The sequence below is a fragment of the Salmo trutta genome, chromosome 14 (assembly GCF_901001165.1).
Source record: "Salmo trutta chromosome 14, fSalTru1.1, whole genome shotgun sequence".
Taxonomy (NCBI): Eukaryota; Metazoa; Chordata; class Actinopteri; order Salmoniformes; family Salmonidae; genus Salmo; species Salmo trutta.
Genome location: NC_042970.1, coordinates 54,851,190 through 54,867,434, shown reverse-complemented (window position 1 = coordinate 54,867,434; position 16,245 = coordinate 54,851,190). Strand labels below are relative to the sequence as shown.

At 42.5% G+C, this 16,245-nt stretch overlaps 1 protein-coding gene across 3 annotated transcripts in view; it reads left to right on the top strand.

Annotated features, from left to right (window-relative positions):
* raly (RALY heterogeneous nuclear ribonucleoprotein) overlaps positions 1–8,967 on the top strand; it is a 154,628-nt gene extending 145,661 nt beyond the window's left edge. For all 3 annotated transcript variants that reach the window (XM_029776428.1, XM_029776427.1, XM_029776426.1), the window contains one exon: positions 8,412–8,967. The gene's annotated coding sequence lies outside the window, so the exon portion shown is untranslated. The remainder of the gene's footprint in view (positions 1–8,411) is intronic.
* Positions 8,968–16,245: the final 7,278 nt, after the last annotated feature.

Here is a 16,245-nt window from a genome sequence, read left to right as displayed (position 1 = left end):
GGAATCGGCTATTGAACTGCACTGTTGGTTAAGGGCTTGTAAGTAAGCATTTCACGGTAAGGTTTACACCTGTTGTATTTGATACCGATGATCATACCACTCTCAAAGTCGCTTAGGTCACTTGTTTTGCCCATTCTAACGTTCAGTTGAACAGTAACTGAATGCCTAGATGCCTGTCTGCAAGCCACAGCCACGTGACGCACTGTCTGTAGAAGATAACCATTTTGAACGGGGTTGTGTACCTAAAAAAACTGGCCACTGAGTGTATATCACCTCACCAAAAGGGTGCTTCGACTGTCCCCATAGGATAACCCTTTTGGGTTCCAGGTGGAAGCCTCCTTAAAAAGGGTTCTACATAGAACCCAAAAGGATTTTACCTGGAACCAAAAAGGGTTCTACATAGAACCCAAAAGGATTTTACCTGGAACCAAAAAGGGTTATCTTTTGGGGGACAGCCGAAGAACCCTTTTATGTTCTGGATTGCACCTTTTTTTCTAAGAGTGTATGTGAGCCACAGCACTGCTGATTTTTCATCCTTACCCTCTAATCAGGGACTGAGTGAATGGACTGAAATCAATAGAAACCAAACTCTTTGAGGCAGAGGGCAACAGAGCATGGCAGGCCTGCTCTACCTACATAATGGTAGGGGGAACACTAGTATTGCGGACCTCAAGGCCCGTGTTTGAATTCTCTTGGAGTGGGCGTTTCCCAAAGCCTACTTTGTTCCATCTATACGCATACAGGAAAGGCTAATAATATTGTTTAAAACCTGCAAATATTAATGCCTCAATGTGTTGCACAGGTGAATGCTACAGTTCTTATTCAAAACTAATGTACTGTATGAATGGAGCCTAGCTGGATTTTTCACACCATACTGATGGCACACTGTGTTGAACCACTGTCTTTCCATGTGTGTTCCTTTGCCTCAGTTTTGAGTATTAGTCCCATAAAGTATGACTTTGTTACCATTTAATCCTAGAGGTAATTCACCCTTCATTGTTGAGACAAATATTGGCAAAATGTTTTGCTCATAGAGTAAAAAAGGCCCTACCAGATAGTATTCATCACGATCAGACGGGATTCTTAAAAGGAAGATATTCTATGAAAAGCACTATAGAATTGTAATTTATTATTATTTCTATTATTACTAGAAATAATGGAAAACTTTGAGAATGCAGGGAAAACGGGTATAATCTTTGTAGCTTTGTGACAGCATTTGATACAATATATCTAGAATTTGTTTATAAAAGCCAGGATTTTTTCAATTTAGGAGAATCTCTCATAAGATTGGTAAAAGTTGTGTAAAACACTCCTTTATGTAAAATAATAAATAATGGTTACTTCTCTGTGACGATCGTCAAAATGAGTAGACCAAGGTGCAGCGTGGAAAGTGCTCATATTTATATTTATTGTAACTCTGAACACTCAAACAAAATAACAAACCAAGGAAAAATGAACGTCACGTTCTGCAAGCTTACTGAGCTGTACAAAAACAAGATCCCACACAGGAGGGAAAAAGGGCTGCCTAAGTATGATTCCTAATCAGAGACAACGATAGACAGCTGCCTCTGATTAGGAACCATACTCGGCTAAACACAAAGAAATAGAAAACATAGAATGCCCACCCCACATCACACCCTGACCTAACCCTAAAAAAAGAGTGACGTTTATTTTCTAAGGTCAGGGCATGACAGTACCCCCCCCAAAGGTGCGGACTCCTGGCCGCAAACCTGAACCTATAGGGGAGGGTCCGGGTGGGCATCTACTCTTGGTGGCGGCTCTGGTTCGGGGCGTAGCCCCCACTCCGCCCGCTGATCCCTCCGCTTTTGTCTCCGGAGGAACCAGACCATGGATAATCGCCGAAGGCTCAGAACTGGAAACCCCCGCTGGAGGTTCTGGACTGCCGACCGCCGCTGGAGACTCCGGACTGCGGACCGCCGCTGGAGATTCCGGACTGCGGACCGCCGCTGGAGACTCCGGACTGCGGACCGCCGCTGGAGACTCCGGACTGCGGACCGCCGCTGGAGACTCCGGACTGCGGACCGCCGCTGGAGACTCCGGACTGCGGACCGCCGCTGGAGACTCCGGACTGCGGACCGCCGCTGGAGGCTTCGGACTGGGGAACGTCGCTGGATGCTTCGGACTGGGGAACGTCGCTGGAGGCTTCGGACTGGGGAACGTTGCTGGAGACTCCGGACTGTAGGCCCTCTCAGGAGGTTCCGGACTGTGGACCGTCACTGCGGGCTCCGTGCCATGGATCATCCCTACAGGCTTCTTGCCATGGATTATCACTGGAGGCTTTGTGTCATGGATCATCCCTACAGGCTCCGGGCCATGGATCATCACTGGAGGCTTCGTGCCATGGATCATCACTGGAGGCTTCTTTACGTGGAGCCGGAACAGGTCTCACCGGACTGGGGAGACGCACTGGAGACTGGGTGCCCAGAGCAGGCACAGGGTATACTGAGCCGTGGAGGCGCACTGGAGGTTTGGAGCTTAGGACTGGCACGACCCGTCCTGGCTGTATGCTTACTTTAGCCCGGCAAGTGCAGGGCGCGGGCACAGGACGAACTGGGCTGTGCAGGCGCACTAGCGACACTTTGTGTAGAACTGGCGCTGGATACACTGGGCCTTGGAGGCGCACTTGAGGTCTGGAGCTTATGACTGGCACAACCCGTCCTGGCTGGATACCCCCCGTAGCCCGGCAAGCGCGGGGCGTTGGAACAGGTCACACAGGTTTGTGCTGGCGAACTGGGGGTACCGTGCGTAGAGCTGGCGCAGGGTAACCTGGGCCGAAGAGACGCACCGGAGACCAGGAACGCTGAGCTCGTCACCAGTACTTGAAAACGTGAATAAAACTGTAAATACATTATAAGGCAGACAGACAGTGTGCTATAGTAGAAACGACAACACGATATACAGAAAATAAGGTACTTTGATAGGAACGCACACATGCCCAAAGTTATTATTTGTAAGGAAAACAACAAGGCAGGCAATGCGAGCGCCAGTTAGAAAAAGTGCCAATTCGTGCAAGACTGCGCAAATGTCTGCATACTTGATCTGCGGAAACATTGGTTTAGTGCATTGGCTCTCCTCGAAGAGAGAAGTTTGTCCGGCTCAGTAAAGCCTCAAACATAAATTGTACGCAACACTGAAATGGGCTACTTTTATGTGAATTAATGAGGCGGAACACACCTAAATTCAAACTGAAAATGAAACTTGTTAGAAAATCATTTTAAATTGACAAGTTGAGTCATAGGCTATAGATAATTAGCAGGCAGCGTGTGTTAACTGTCCTGTTGCGTAACAATCACATTTCGGAACAGTTATTGCATTCTGACATCACTTGCATAAAACTCATGCTGGGGCGACCATTAGAAATATTTGGAATTCACATGTAAACAGGTTAAGAATGATGGAGGGGCCTCACGAGTGGCGCAGTGGTCTAAAGCACTGCATCGCAGTTGCTAGCTGTGCCACTAGAGATCCTGGTTCGAGTCCAAGCTCTGTCGCAGCTGACCACAACTGGGAAACCCATGGAACGGCACACAATTGGCCCAGCGTCGTCCGGGTTAGGTGAGTGTTTGGCTGGCAGGAATGTCCTTGTCCCATCGCGCTCTAGTGACTGCTGTGGCGGGCCAGGCGCACGTACGCTGACAAGGTTGCCAGGTGTACGGTGTTTCCTCCGACACATTGGTGTGGCTGGCTTCTGGGTTAAGTGGGCATTGTGTCAAGAAGCAGTGCGGCTTGGTTGGGTCATGTTTCGTACGGGAGTTGCAGCGATGAGACCACACTCTAACTACCAATTGGATACCACAAAATTAGGAAGAAAAAGGGCTAAAAGTTTTTTTTTTTATATTATTTTTAAAGAATGTGTTCTTTAGGACCTGCAATGCTGCAGAAATGTTTGGTACCCTTCGCCAGCTTGGTGCCTCAACACAATCCTGTCACGGAGCTCTACAAACAATTCCTTCGACCTCATGGCTTGTTTTTTTTTTTGCACTGTCAACTGTGGGACCTTATGGACCAGGTGTGTTCCTTTCCAAATCATGTCCAATCAATTGAATTTACCACAGGTGGACTCCAATCAAGTTGTAAAAATGTCTCAAGGATGATCAACGGAAACAGGATGCACCTGAGCTTAATTTCGAGTCTCGTAGCAAAGTCTGAATACTTATGTTAATAAAGTATCATTTTTTTTATTCTGTCAATTTTACTCCCCATCCCTTGTAATGACGTCGCCAGTTGTCTCATCATTATGCACACCTGCCACCATTACGCGCACCTGCGCCTCATGACACTCACCTGAACTCCATCACCTTCAATATTACCTCCCCGATATCTTGGTTCTTTCCTCAGTCTGTACGCTTTTTGTGTTTTGTACTATGTACAGATGAACGTGGTACCTTCAGGCGTTTGGAAATTGCTCCCAAGGATGAACCTTTTTTCTAAGGTCTTGGCTGATTTCTTTTGATTTTCCCATGATGTCAAGTAAAGAGGCATTATGTTTGAAGGTATGCCTTGAAATACATCCACAGGTACACCTCCAATTGACTCAAGTTATGTCAATTAGCATATCAGAGGCTTCTAAAGCCATTACATCATTTTCTGGAATTTTCCAAGGTGTTTAAAGGCACAGTCAACTTAGTTTTTTTAAACTTCTGACCAACTGGAATTGTGATACAGTGAATTATAAGTGAAATAATCTGTCTGTAAACAATTGTTTTAAAAATTACTTGTGTCATGCACAAAGTAGATGTCCTAACAGACTTGCCAAAATTATAGTTTGTTAACAAGAAATTTGTGTAGTGGTTGAAAAACAAGTTATTTTAAATGTATTTTTATACCCCTTTTTTCTCCCCAATTTCGTGGTATCCAATTGGTAGTAGTTACAGTCTTGTCTCATCGCAGCAACTTCCGTACGGACTCGGGAGAGAGCCATGCGTCCTCCGAAACACAACCCAACCAAGCCGCGCTGCTTCTTGACACAATGCCCATCCAACCCGGAAGCCAGCCGCACCAATGTGTCAGAGGAAACACCGTCGGTCCGCCACAGGAGTCACTATTGCGCGATGAGACAAGGATATCCTTGCCAGCCAAACACTCCCTAACCCGGACGACGCTGGGCCAATTGTGTGCCGCCCCATGGGCCTCGCGGTCCCGGCCGGCTGCGACAGAGCCTGGACTCGAACCCAGAATCTCTAGTTTCACAACTGAGCAAGAGGACAAGTACGTTAGACTGTCTAGTTTGAGAACAGACACCTCAAGTCCTCAACTGGCAGCTTCATTAACCTCCAGGCTGTGTAAGGGCTATTTTACCAAGAAGGAGAGTGATGGAGTGCTGCATCAGATGACCTGGCCTCCACAATCACCCGACCTCAACCCAATTGAGATGGTTTGGGATGAGTTGGACCGCAGAGTGAAGGAAAAACAGCCAACAAGTGCTCAGCATACGTGGGAACTCCTTCAAGACTGTTGGAAAAGCATTCCAGGTGAAGCTGGTTGAGAGAATGCCATGAGTGTGCAAAGATGTCATCAAGGCAAAGGGTGACTACTTTGGAGGATCTAAAATCTATTTTGATTTGTTTAACTACATTAACTGTTTACTACATGATTCCATATGTGTTATTTCAAGGTTTTGAAGTCTTCACTATTATTCCTAAATGTAGAAAATAGTAAAAATAAAGAAAAACCCTGGAATGAGTAGGTGTGTCTAAACATTTGACTGGTACTTTATATACACACATTCATACACAGTGTATGGTGGTGAATGCTCAATACAAAATTATAACGCATCGCCTCTGTGCCTCAACATTGGAAGATAATTACATAAAGAAGAAATGTAATAGTTAGTCTGACTACCACCCATTAAAATCATAAATATTCTATTCTACAATAAAATAAGACTCCAAGCTGACACAATCCATTATTTAGAATTCATTCCTGTTGGGTTGAAAATAATCTGAAACACAACCAAAACAAACAGGAAATGCATCCAACAAATTAGTAGTCACAAGTTTGATGTAGTTTTGGAAATTACCCTAAAATTAAAGCTGATAGTCTGCTTTAACCTCATAGTTATTGTAGCATTTCAAATCCAAAGTGCCCCCCCAAAAAAACAAAAATCCCAATACTTTTGGAGCTAACTGTATCTGTAGAAGTATTGTTATCCATTCGTTTACTCCAATATATACAGTGGGGGAAAAATGTATTTAATCCCCTGCTGATTTTGTATGTTTGCCCACTTACAAAGAAATGATCAGTCTATAATTTTAATGGTAGGTTTATTTGAACAGTGAGAGACAGAATAACAACAAAAATATCCAGAAAAACGCATGTCAAAAATGTTATAAAATGATTTGCATTTTAATGAGGGAAATAAGTATTTGACCCCTCTGCAAAACATGACTTAGTACTTGGTGGCAAAACCCTTGTTGGCAATCAGAGGTCAGAAGTTTCTTGTAGTTGGCCACCAGGTTTGCACACATCTCAGGAGGGATTTTGTCCCACTCCTCTTTGCAGATCTTCTCCAAGTCATTATGGTTGAGGCTGACGTTTGGCAACTCGAACCTTCAGCTTCCTCCACATATTTTCTATGGGATTAAGGTCTGGAGACTGGCTAGGCCACTCCAGGACCTTAATGTGCTTCTTCTTGAGCCACTCCTTTGTTGCCTTGGCCATGTGTTTTGGGTCATTGTCATGCTGGAATGCCCATCCACGACCCATTTTTAATGCCCTGGCTGAGGGAAGGAGGTTCTCACCCAAGATTTGACGGTACATGGCCCCGTCTATCGTCCCTTTGATGCGGTGAAGTTGTCCTGTCCCCTTAGCCGAAAAACACGCCAAAGCATAATGTTTCCACCTCCATGTTTGACGGTGGAGATGGTGTTCTTGGGGTCATAGGCAGCATTCCTCCTCCTCCAAACACGGTGAGTTGAGTTGATGCCAAAGAGCTCCATTTTGGTCTCATCTGACCACAACACCTTCACCAGTTGTCCTCTGAGTCATTCAGATGTTCATTGGCAAACTTCAGACGGGCATGTATATGTATTCTTGAGCAGGGGGACCTTGCGGGCGCTGCAGGATTTCAGTCCTTCACGGCGCAGTGTGTTACCAATTGTTTTCTTGGTGACCATGGTCCCAGCTGCCTTGAGATCATTGACAAGATCCTCCCGTGTAGTTCTGGGCTGATTCCTCACCGTTCTCATGATCATTGCAACTCCACGAGGTGAGATCTTGCATGGAGCCCCAGGCCGAGGGATATTGACAGTTCTTTTGTGTTTCTTCCATCTGCGAATAATCGCACCAAATGTTGTCACCTTCTCACCAAGCTGCTTGGCGATGGTCTTGTAGCCCATTCCAGCCTTGTGTAGGTCTACAATCTTGTCCCTGACATCCTTGGAGAGCTCTTTGGTCTTGGCCATGGTGGAGAGTTTGGAATCTGATTGATTGATTGCTTCTGTGGACAGGTGTCTTTTTTACAGGTAACAAGCTGCGGTTAAAAGCACTCCCTTTAAGAGGGTGCTCCTAATCTCAGCTCGTTACCTGTATAAAAGACACCTGGGAGCCAGAAATCTTTCTGATTGAGAGGGGGTCAAATACTTATTTCCCTCATTAAAATGCAAATCAATTTATAACATTTTTGACATGCATTTTTCTGGATATTTTTGTTGTTATTCTGTCTCTCACTGTTCAAATAAACCTACCATTAAAATTATAGACTGATCATTTCTTTGTCAGTGGGCAAACGTACAAAATCAGCAGGGGATCAAATACTTTTTTCCCCCACTGTGTGTATATATATATATATATATGTGTGTGTGTGTGTGTGTGTGTGTGTGTGTGTGTGTGTGTGTGTGTGTGTGTGTGTGTGTGTGTGTGTGTGTGTGTGTGTGTGTGTGTGTGTGTGTGTGTTTTTATTAACCCTACAGGCCCCAGAATCAGCAGTGACTGGCCGCTGATGGGCATGCCCCCATAGAGTAAATTCCCAGACCATACCTAAATGATTATTGCACTGTCGGTCAATGCTTGCTGTTCAGTTCCATAAACTGGTGCTGTCTTACCAGGAAGATGCACACAAAAAAATCCACTCTGACATTCCTTATGTGTCCAACATGACTAAAATACTTGTTTGATGGAAACATTAATGTGAAAGTAAAGATGACAATGGATCTCTCTATTCTCGCTTGGCTGTGGGCTGGAATTTTTCCTCCTTTTGTTTGTCTCTGAAGTAAGGGGGAAATAGTTCATGTTAGCTATTCAGCTTTAAAAGCAATTGAGGGAAAATGAAACCACATGTGAGGTTTGACAGTAATCCAGCCAAGAGGTTTTTCATTTTTTGGTTTTAGCATGCTCTGGTGTTCTCCCTGTTCGCAGACCCATCTTAATACTGCTTTTCTTTTCTTGTCCAGTCAGCGGGGAGAAAAAAAGATTGTTGACTGGAAACTGTTTTAGTACCACAGACTCCACAGGAAGACACTTAAACCATAGGGTGCCGTCAAAACCTGCAACACCGGCCACAGACGAGACGGACAGACTCACAGCTCCACTGTTAAGCAGAGAGGGGGAGCCGCTACCTTCAAACTGAGAACTCACAGAAAGCCACTACACCTCCAAATGACACCACCAGACAATTAATACAGGAATCAAGGACCTGTAAAATTGTTCTAGAACTGTCCAAAACGAACAGAACATTTCAAACTGAGGAATGCTACTAGCTAAGGAAAGGAATTACTCTTTTATACTGTATGCTACAGAACTCTCGAATCACTCCTTGTCCAGTCTCCATCCTACTCTTGTTCTTCCTTCCTCAGTCTTTTGTGTTTTCACAATGTTTCTGTTGTCTTATTTATGTGCTGATCGTAAATAGATCCAACTGTTATTTTTAATGACTGCATATTCTTCTGCTTGCATTTTAGAGGCTGCAAGAGATCTTTACAGATGTAAATAAACTATGTTAACTTGTGACTTGGACTTATGCTTTCACTGCAGGTGCACATATCCTTTCAAAAATCTATGCAGAACTGCAGAACCTGGCAGGGTTACATTAAATAAAATAATTAACGTTTCTGGTCTGTGAGCTTACCACTGGGTTAATTCAAGTTAACAGGTCAGTAGTATTCCAAGCCGGCAAAATGTGGCACAGAACGTCTTAATGTCATAATTCTCTGGTTGTAAACCATTTTTCTGGGATATTATATAACCAGATTACAACCAACTGGTCTCTGTTACAACCAGGTAAAGATGTTTTATGTTTACGCAAGTCGTTAATAATCTTGGTTGAGAAATATCCAAGTGTCTTGGCTGTGTCTGTTTAATATCAAGATGGAAGTTCTGGCTTTTTCACCTGAACAAGACCATGTGCAAACTCCCCTTGCCTGAACTGGATTGGCTTGGGAACAGGTTGACATGCATAAAGAACAGATGGAATGCTATTTTGACAGCAAGTAAGTGAACACTAGTTAGGGCTGCTATTTGACTTATCAAGCTCAATTTAGGAATGTTCAATGAGAAATGCTTTATTAGGGGTTCAGAACAAAGCTGTGAAACATATTGTTATTCTCTGAATTCTTAAGGTTTTTGTTTTTAGCATAGATTGGTAACTTTTTTCTAATTTGGAACACAGAAACTAGATGCCATGAGTAACTTGGTTAAAAAGAATGGCACCGATTGGCCTATAGCTGTTATAAGCAGTCTCACGTAAACCCTCATATCCGTTGCCCCATTTGACAGGGAGACTTGAAACTTTGTATGTAGGTGTCTTTCCTCATGTTGAACAAATTTTCCGCAAGGACACAAGGTCCGTCAGGATAGATTTTTCTCCATCTTGGAAATTTTGAAAATCCTTTGAAAAACCTATTCTCATTAACCATAACCACATGTAGTATGTAGGCCAATGGCACATGTCTTAACATAGTTTGAGAAAAGCTAAGGGATTGGTCTGATGGCTGAGTTTTGACAAATCATGTCCATTTAAACCACTGTAAATCTACTCCACAGTGGCATATCAATTTGAATACTTGCCATCGATGTCCCTAAGATGAACCACACTTAACTAGATTTTGATATCTCAAAAAACAAGGAAACTATAACAACTCATTCTTTGCATATGTAATGCTAATGCTCAAAATCATCTGCTCTTCATCTTCTCTTTAATGGTTTTGAGAAAATGCATTTATTTTAGAATCCCTTAAACGGCACACAGTTCTCAATGGTTTACTGGAGCTGGTTTACCCAGCAGCCAAATCAAATTCTCTGCACGGTATTGTGGCGTTTTATTGATAACGACCTATTGTTTTCAGGCACATTCATTTATTTTCTTTTGCGTGTTTCATAAGAAACTACAAAGTGCTGGCGCATAGGCTTACTGTGATTTTATTGATGAACAGCAAGCTTGACTAGTTATAAAAGGTGTCAAAGTTTATCTCATATATCCTTGGCATTCGTAAATCATAAAATGTAGTTATATGTCCATAGTATCGCATCGGGACAAGTAAACTGAAGATCTCGTTTGTATTTTTGATATGAAGACCATCAGGACTTGCCAAACAGTGACGTTAAAGTGAGTGAATCATTACTAGTCTACCGAATCACATCGGTAAGAGAGCCGTTCATTTGGCTCCCTAATTTGCATACTAGGAAGCATTTTGGCGATTTAACTGATGTCGTTTTCTCTCTTAACAGGTATGGAACCAGAACTTAATTAACCATCTGCTATGTTTATTTTAGAGACACATTTTTCCATTTGAAAAAGTTTTTATTTTAAATTGAACCTTTAATGATTTTTTTCTAGATAATTTGGGCTATTTAATGAAATTCTGTTTTAATAAAATACATCATTTAAAGAAAAATATAATTGTGGGAATTCATATCTTGCTGTAAAATACTTTAATCTCAAGAGAAGACAGGTTAAATGTAAAAAAGGTTGAATGTTCTTTTAGAAAATAGTCCTGGTCCCAGTTTCCCAATAGCGATGGAACTTAGGCTTACGAGTGTTTTAATGATGCATCTTTCCTACATCTAACGATGCACTTAGCTGTTCTACGAGTGGTCTGAGTCAGGCGTTAGATTACGAGCATGTAAATGCAACGCTAATAACAATGGTTTTGGGAAACAGCTCAGAGATTTAATGATGCTTCTATGAAGGTTCTAACGATTAACTTAGCCTTAAGATGATTTTGGGAAACCGGGCCCAGATCATAGGCCTAGACTATATCCTAAAAAACAAACAATACAGTGAATTCTGTAACAATAATGCTAGTATGAACTCGAACCCAGGCACATAGAAACACAGCAAGGAGAGGTAAGGATAATTCCATAACTTTTACTTAGTCTTAACAGAAACAAGGCAACCGCACAAGAGCACACTAATAAAACATGAGACCTAAGCAAAGATACAGACCAACTGAGGAACCTAAATAACAAGGCAACTAGGTGAACAGAGAAGGTAATTAAACACATGTGAATCCAATAAATAATAATCAGGGTAACCTGGAAACTAGATAACAGGGTAAGGGTCCCCTCCAGAGGTAACCTAAGGAAACAACAATCAAATAACACAGAAACGGCTCTTGACGTTCCACCAGGGGTAGCTGAACGGCGACGGAAATCCCGAATGAGTCTGGGGTCCAGAATGTCTCGAGCCGGAACCCAGGATCGCTCCTCAGGACCATAACCTTCCCAGTCCACAAGATACTGAGTCCCACGCCGGAACTGGCAACTGGAGAGGATGCATCGCATAGTGTTAGGCTGGTTGTCCCGCTATCATGCGAGGCGGAGGTGGAGGCCGAGTGGCCGGAGCTAGAGGACTAAACACCACAGGCTTGAGTCTGGAGATGTGGAAGATGGAATGAACCCTCATGGACAGGGGAAGACGAAGACAATAGGCCACTGGATTAATGCGCCGTAGAACCTTGAATTGCCCAACATACCGGGGTGCCAACTTCCTTGATTCCACACGCAGAGGCAGATCCCTAGTAGATAACCAGACCATCTGGCCTGGACGCAGGAGAGGACTCGAACGGCGATGACGGTTGACCTGTCGTTGAACCTGAGCTGAGGACCTTACTTTAATCGGGTAACAATTAAACATAGTAGGTTGATTAGATTAATGTTAGAAGTCAAGTCACAACATATTGGAGCCCCGTGCGAGGAATCTAAGACAAAATTAGGCCATGCTGTTGAATTCAGTCTACATTAATTGTGGAGAAAATTACATTATACAGTTGAAGTCGGAAGTTTACATACACTTAGGTTGGAGTCATTAAAACTTGTTTTTCAACCACTCCACAAATGTCTTGTTAAAACTTCTTTGGGATAGGGGGCGGTATTTTGACGTCCGGATGAAAAGCGTGCCTAAAGTAAACTGTCTGCAACTCAGGCCCAGAAGCTAGGATATGCATATAATTGGTAGATTTGGATAGAAAACACTCTGAACAGTTTCTAAAACTGTTAAAATGATGTCTGTGAGTATAACAGAACTTATTTGGCAGGCGAAACCCCGAGGACAAACCATCCAGGATTTTGTTTTTGGTTGAGTTCACTGTGTTTTCAATTGTTTCTATGGTAAACTAGATTTAAGAGGGACCTGGTTGCAGTTCCTATGGCTTCCACTAGATGTCAACAGTCTTTAGAAATTGGTTGATGTTTTTACTTTGAGAAATGAAGAAGTACGGCTATTCAGAATGAGAGTCAAGCCAAGTGGACTCTTTTGTTTGGGGCAAGCGACCTGTAGCTCGCTCCACTTTGATTTTATCCGCTATTGAACACACTATATTCCGTCTTAAATGTTATCGATTATAACATTCTAGGATAACTAAGGATAGATTAGGAAAGTTGTTTGAAATGTTTGGACAAAGTTTACAGGTAACTAGATAATTAGATAATTTGCAGTCATGTTGCGACCAGTGTTTTTCTGAATCAAACGCGCCAAATAAATGGACATTTTGGGGATATAAAAAAGGAGTTTATTGAACCAATTGTTGTTAGTCAGCCACCAATTGTGCAAGTTCTCCCACTTAAAAAGATGAGAGAGGCCTGTAATTTTCATCATAGGTACACTTCAACTATGACAGACAAAATGAGAAAGAAAATCCTGAAAATCACATTGTAGGATTTTTTATGAATTTATTTTCAAATTATGGTGGAAAATAAGTATTTGAGAAATAACAAAAGTTTATCTCAATACTTTGTTATATACCCTTTGTTGGAAATGACACAGGTCAAATGTTTTCTGTAAGTCTTCACAAGGTTTTCACACAATGTTGCTGGTATTTTGGCCCATTCCTCCATGCAGATCTCCTCTAGAGCAGTGATGTTTTGGGGCTGTCGCTGGGCAACAAGGACTTTCTACTCCCTCCAAAGATTTTCTATGGGGTTGAGATCTGGAGACTGGCTAGGCCACTCCAGGACCTTGAAATGCTTCTTACGAAGCCACTCCTTCGTTGCCCGGGTGGTGTGTTTGGGATCATTGTCATGCTGAAAACCCAGCCATGTTTCATCTTCAATACCCTTGCTGATGGAAGGAGGTTTTCACTCAAAATCTCACGATACATGGCCCCATTCATTTTTTCCTTTACACGAATCAGCCGTACTGGTCCCTTTGCAGAAAAACAGCCCCAAAGCATGATGTTTCCACCCCCATGCTTCACAGTAGGTATGGTGTTCTTTGGATGCAACTCAGCATTCTTTGTCCTCCAAACACGCCGAGTTGAGTTTTTACCAAAAAGTTATATTTTGGTTTCATCTGACCATATGACATTCTCCCAATCCTCTTCTGGATCATCCAAATGCTCTCTAGCAAACTTCAGACGGGCCTGGACATGTACTGGCTTAAGCAGGGGGACACGTCTGGCACTGCAGGATTTGAGTCCCTGGCGTAGTGTGTTACTGATGGTAGGCTTTGTTACTTTGGTCCCAGCTGAGATGAATGTACTTTGGTGCGAATAGTGCAAATCAATCCCAGAACAACAGCAAAGGACCTTGTGAAGATGCTGGGGGAAACAGGTACAAAAGTATCACTTCTGTTTATCCACAGTAAAACAAGTCCTATATAGACATAACCTGAAAGGCCACTCAGCAAGGAAGAAGCCACTGCTCCCAAACCGCCATAAAAAAGCCAAACAATAGTTAGCAACTGCACATGAGAACAAAGATCGTACTTTTTGGAGAAATGTCCTCTGGTCTGATTAAACAAAAATAGAACTGTTTGGCCATAACCATCGTTATGTTTGGAGGGAAAAGGGGGAGGCTTGCAAGCCGAAAAACACCATCCCAACCGTGAAGCACGGGGGTGGCAGCATCATGTTGTGGGGGTTCTTTGCTGCAGGAGGGACCGGTGCACTTCACAAAATAGATGGCGTCATGAGGAGGGAAAATGATGTGGATATATTGAAGCAGCATCTCAAGATGTCAGTCAGTAAGTTAATTGAGGACAGACGTTCCGCTCGCTGTTCCAATATCCAATGGAACAGCGTGGCGCGAAATACAAAACCTCAAAAATCCAATAATTTCAATTTCTCAAACATACTACTTCACACCATTTTAAAGATACACTTCTCCTTAATCCAACCACATTGTCCGATTTCAAAAAGGCTTTACAGCGAAAGCAAAACATTAGATTATGTTAGGAGAGTACATAGACCAAAATAACCACACAGCCATTTTCCAAGCAAGGACATGTGTCAATAAAACCCAAAACACAGCTAAATGAAGCACTAACCTTTGACGATCTTCATCAGATGACACTCCTAGGACATCATGTTACACAATACATGTATGTTTTGTTCAATCAAGTTCATATTTATATCCAAAAGCAGCTTTTTACATTGGCGCGTGATGTTCAGGAAATGTATTCCCACCAAAAACTTCCGGTGAATTTACAAAAATACTCATCATAAACGTATTGCTTATTAATTAACTTCTCTGGGATATGTGGGACAATACAAGTATTATACACCATTTTAAAGATAAACTTCTTGTTAATCCAACCACAGTGTCCGATTTCAAAAAGGCTTTACGGCAAAAGCAAACCATGCTATTATCTGAAGACAGCACCCCATCAAACAAATACAGACAATCAGAATTCAATCCGCCAGGCACAACACAAAAGTCAGAAATAACATATAATGCATGCCTTACCTTTGAAGATCTTCTTCTGTTGGCACTCCAATATGTCCCATAACCATCACAAATGGTCCTTTTGTTAGATTAATTCCGTCGTTATATATCCAAAATGTTCATTTATTTGGCGCGTTTGATCCAGAAAAACACCGGTTCCAACTCGCGCCACATGACTACAAAATATCTCATAAGATACCTGTAATCTTTGTCCAAACATTTCAAACAACTTTCCTAAAACAACTTTAGGTATTTTTTACGTAAATAATCGATCAAATTTAAGACGGGATAAACAGCGTTTAATACCGGAGGAAAACAATGTGGAGCGTGCTTTCTGGTAACGCGCCTCTATCAAACAGTACACTTCCCTTGAGCCTCGTTCTGAACAGCCATACTTATTTTCTTCATTACACAAAGGAAAAGCATCAACCAATTTCTAAAGACTGTTGACATCCAGTGGAAGCGATATGAACTGCAAGCAACTGCCTTAGAAATCTAGGTTCCCAAAGAAAACCCATTGAAAAGAGTGACCTCAAAAAAAAAATTATTGGTTGGTTTGTCCTCTGGGTTTTGCCAGCCAAATAAGTTATGTTATACTCACAGACATCATTCAAACAGTTTTAGAAACCTCAGAGTGTTTTCTATCCAGATCTACCAATTATATGAATATCCTAGCTTCTGGGCCTGAGAAACAGGCAGTTTAACCTGTTAGGGATAGGGGGCAGTATTTACACGGCCGGATAAAAAACGTACCCGATTTAATCTGGTTATTACTACTGCCCAGAAACTAGAATATGCATATAATTATTGGCTTTGGATAGAAAACACCCTAAAGTTTCTAAAACTGTTTGAATGGTGTCTGTGAGTATAACAGAACTCATATGGCAGGCAAAACCTGAGAAGATTCCTTACAGGAAGTGGCCTGTCTGACAATTTCTTGGGCTTCTTGACTCTCTTTATTGAAAACTGAGGATCTTTGCTGTAACGTGACACTTCCTACGGCTCCCATAGGCTCTCAGAAGGCAGGAAAAAGCTGAATGATGTCTTTGGAACCCCTGGCTGAAAAACATTAGCGCCTTTGGTAAGTGGTCTATCAGAGTACAATGAGACTGAGGCGTGTGCACGAGG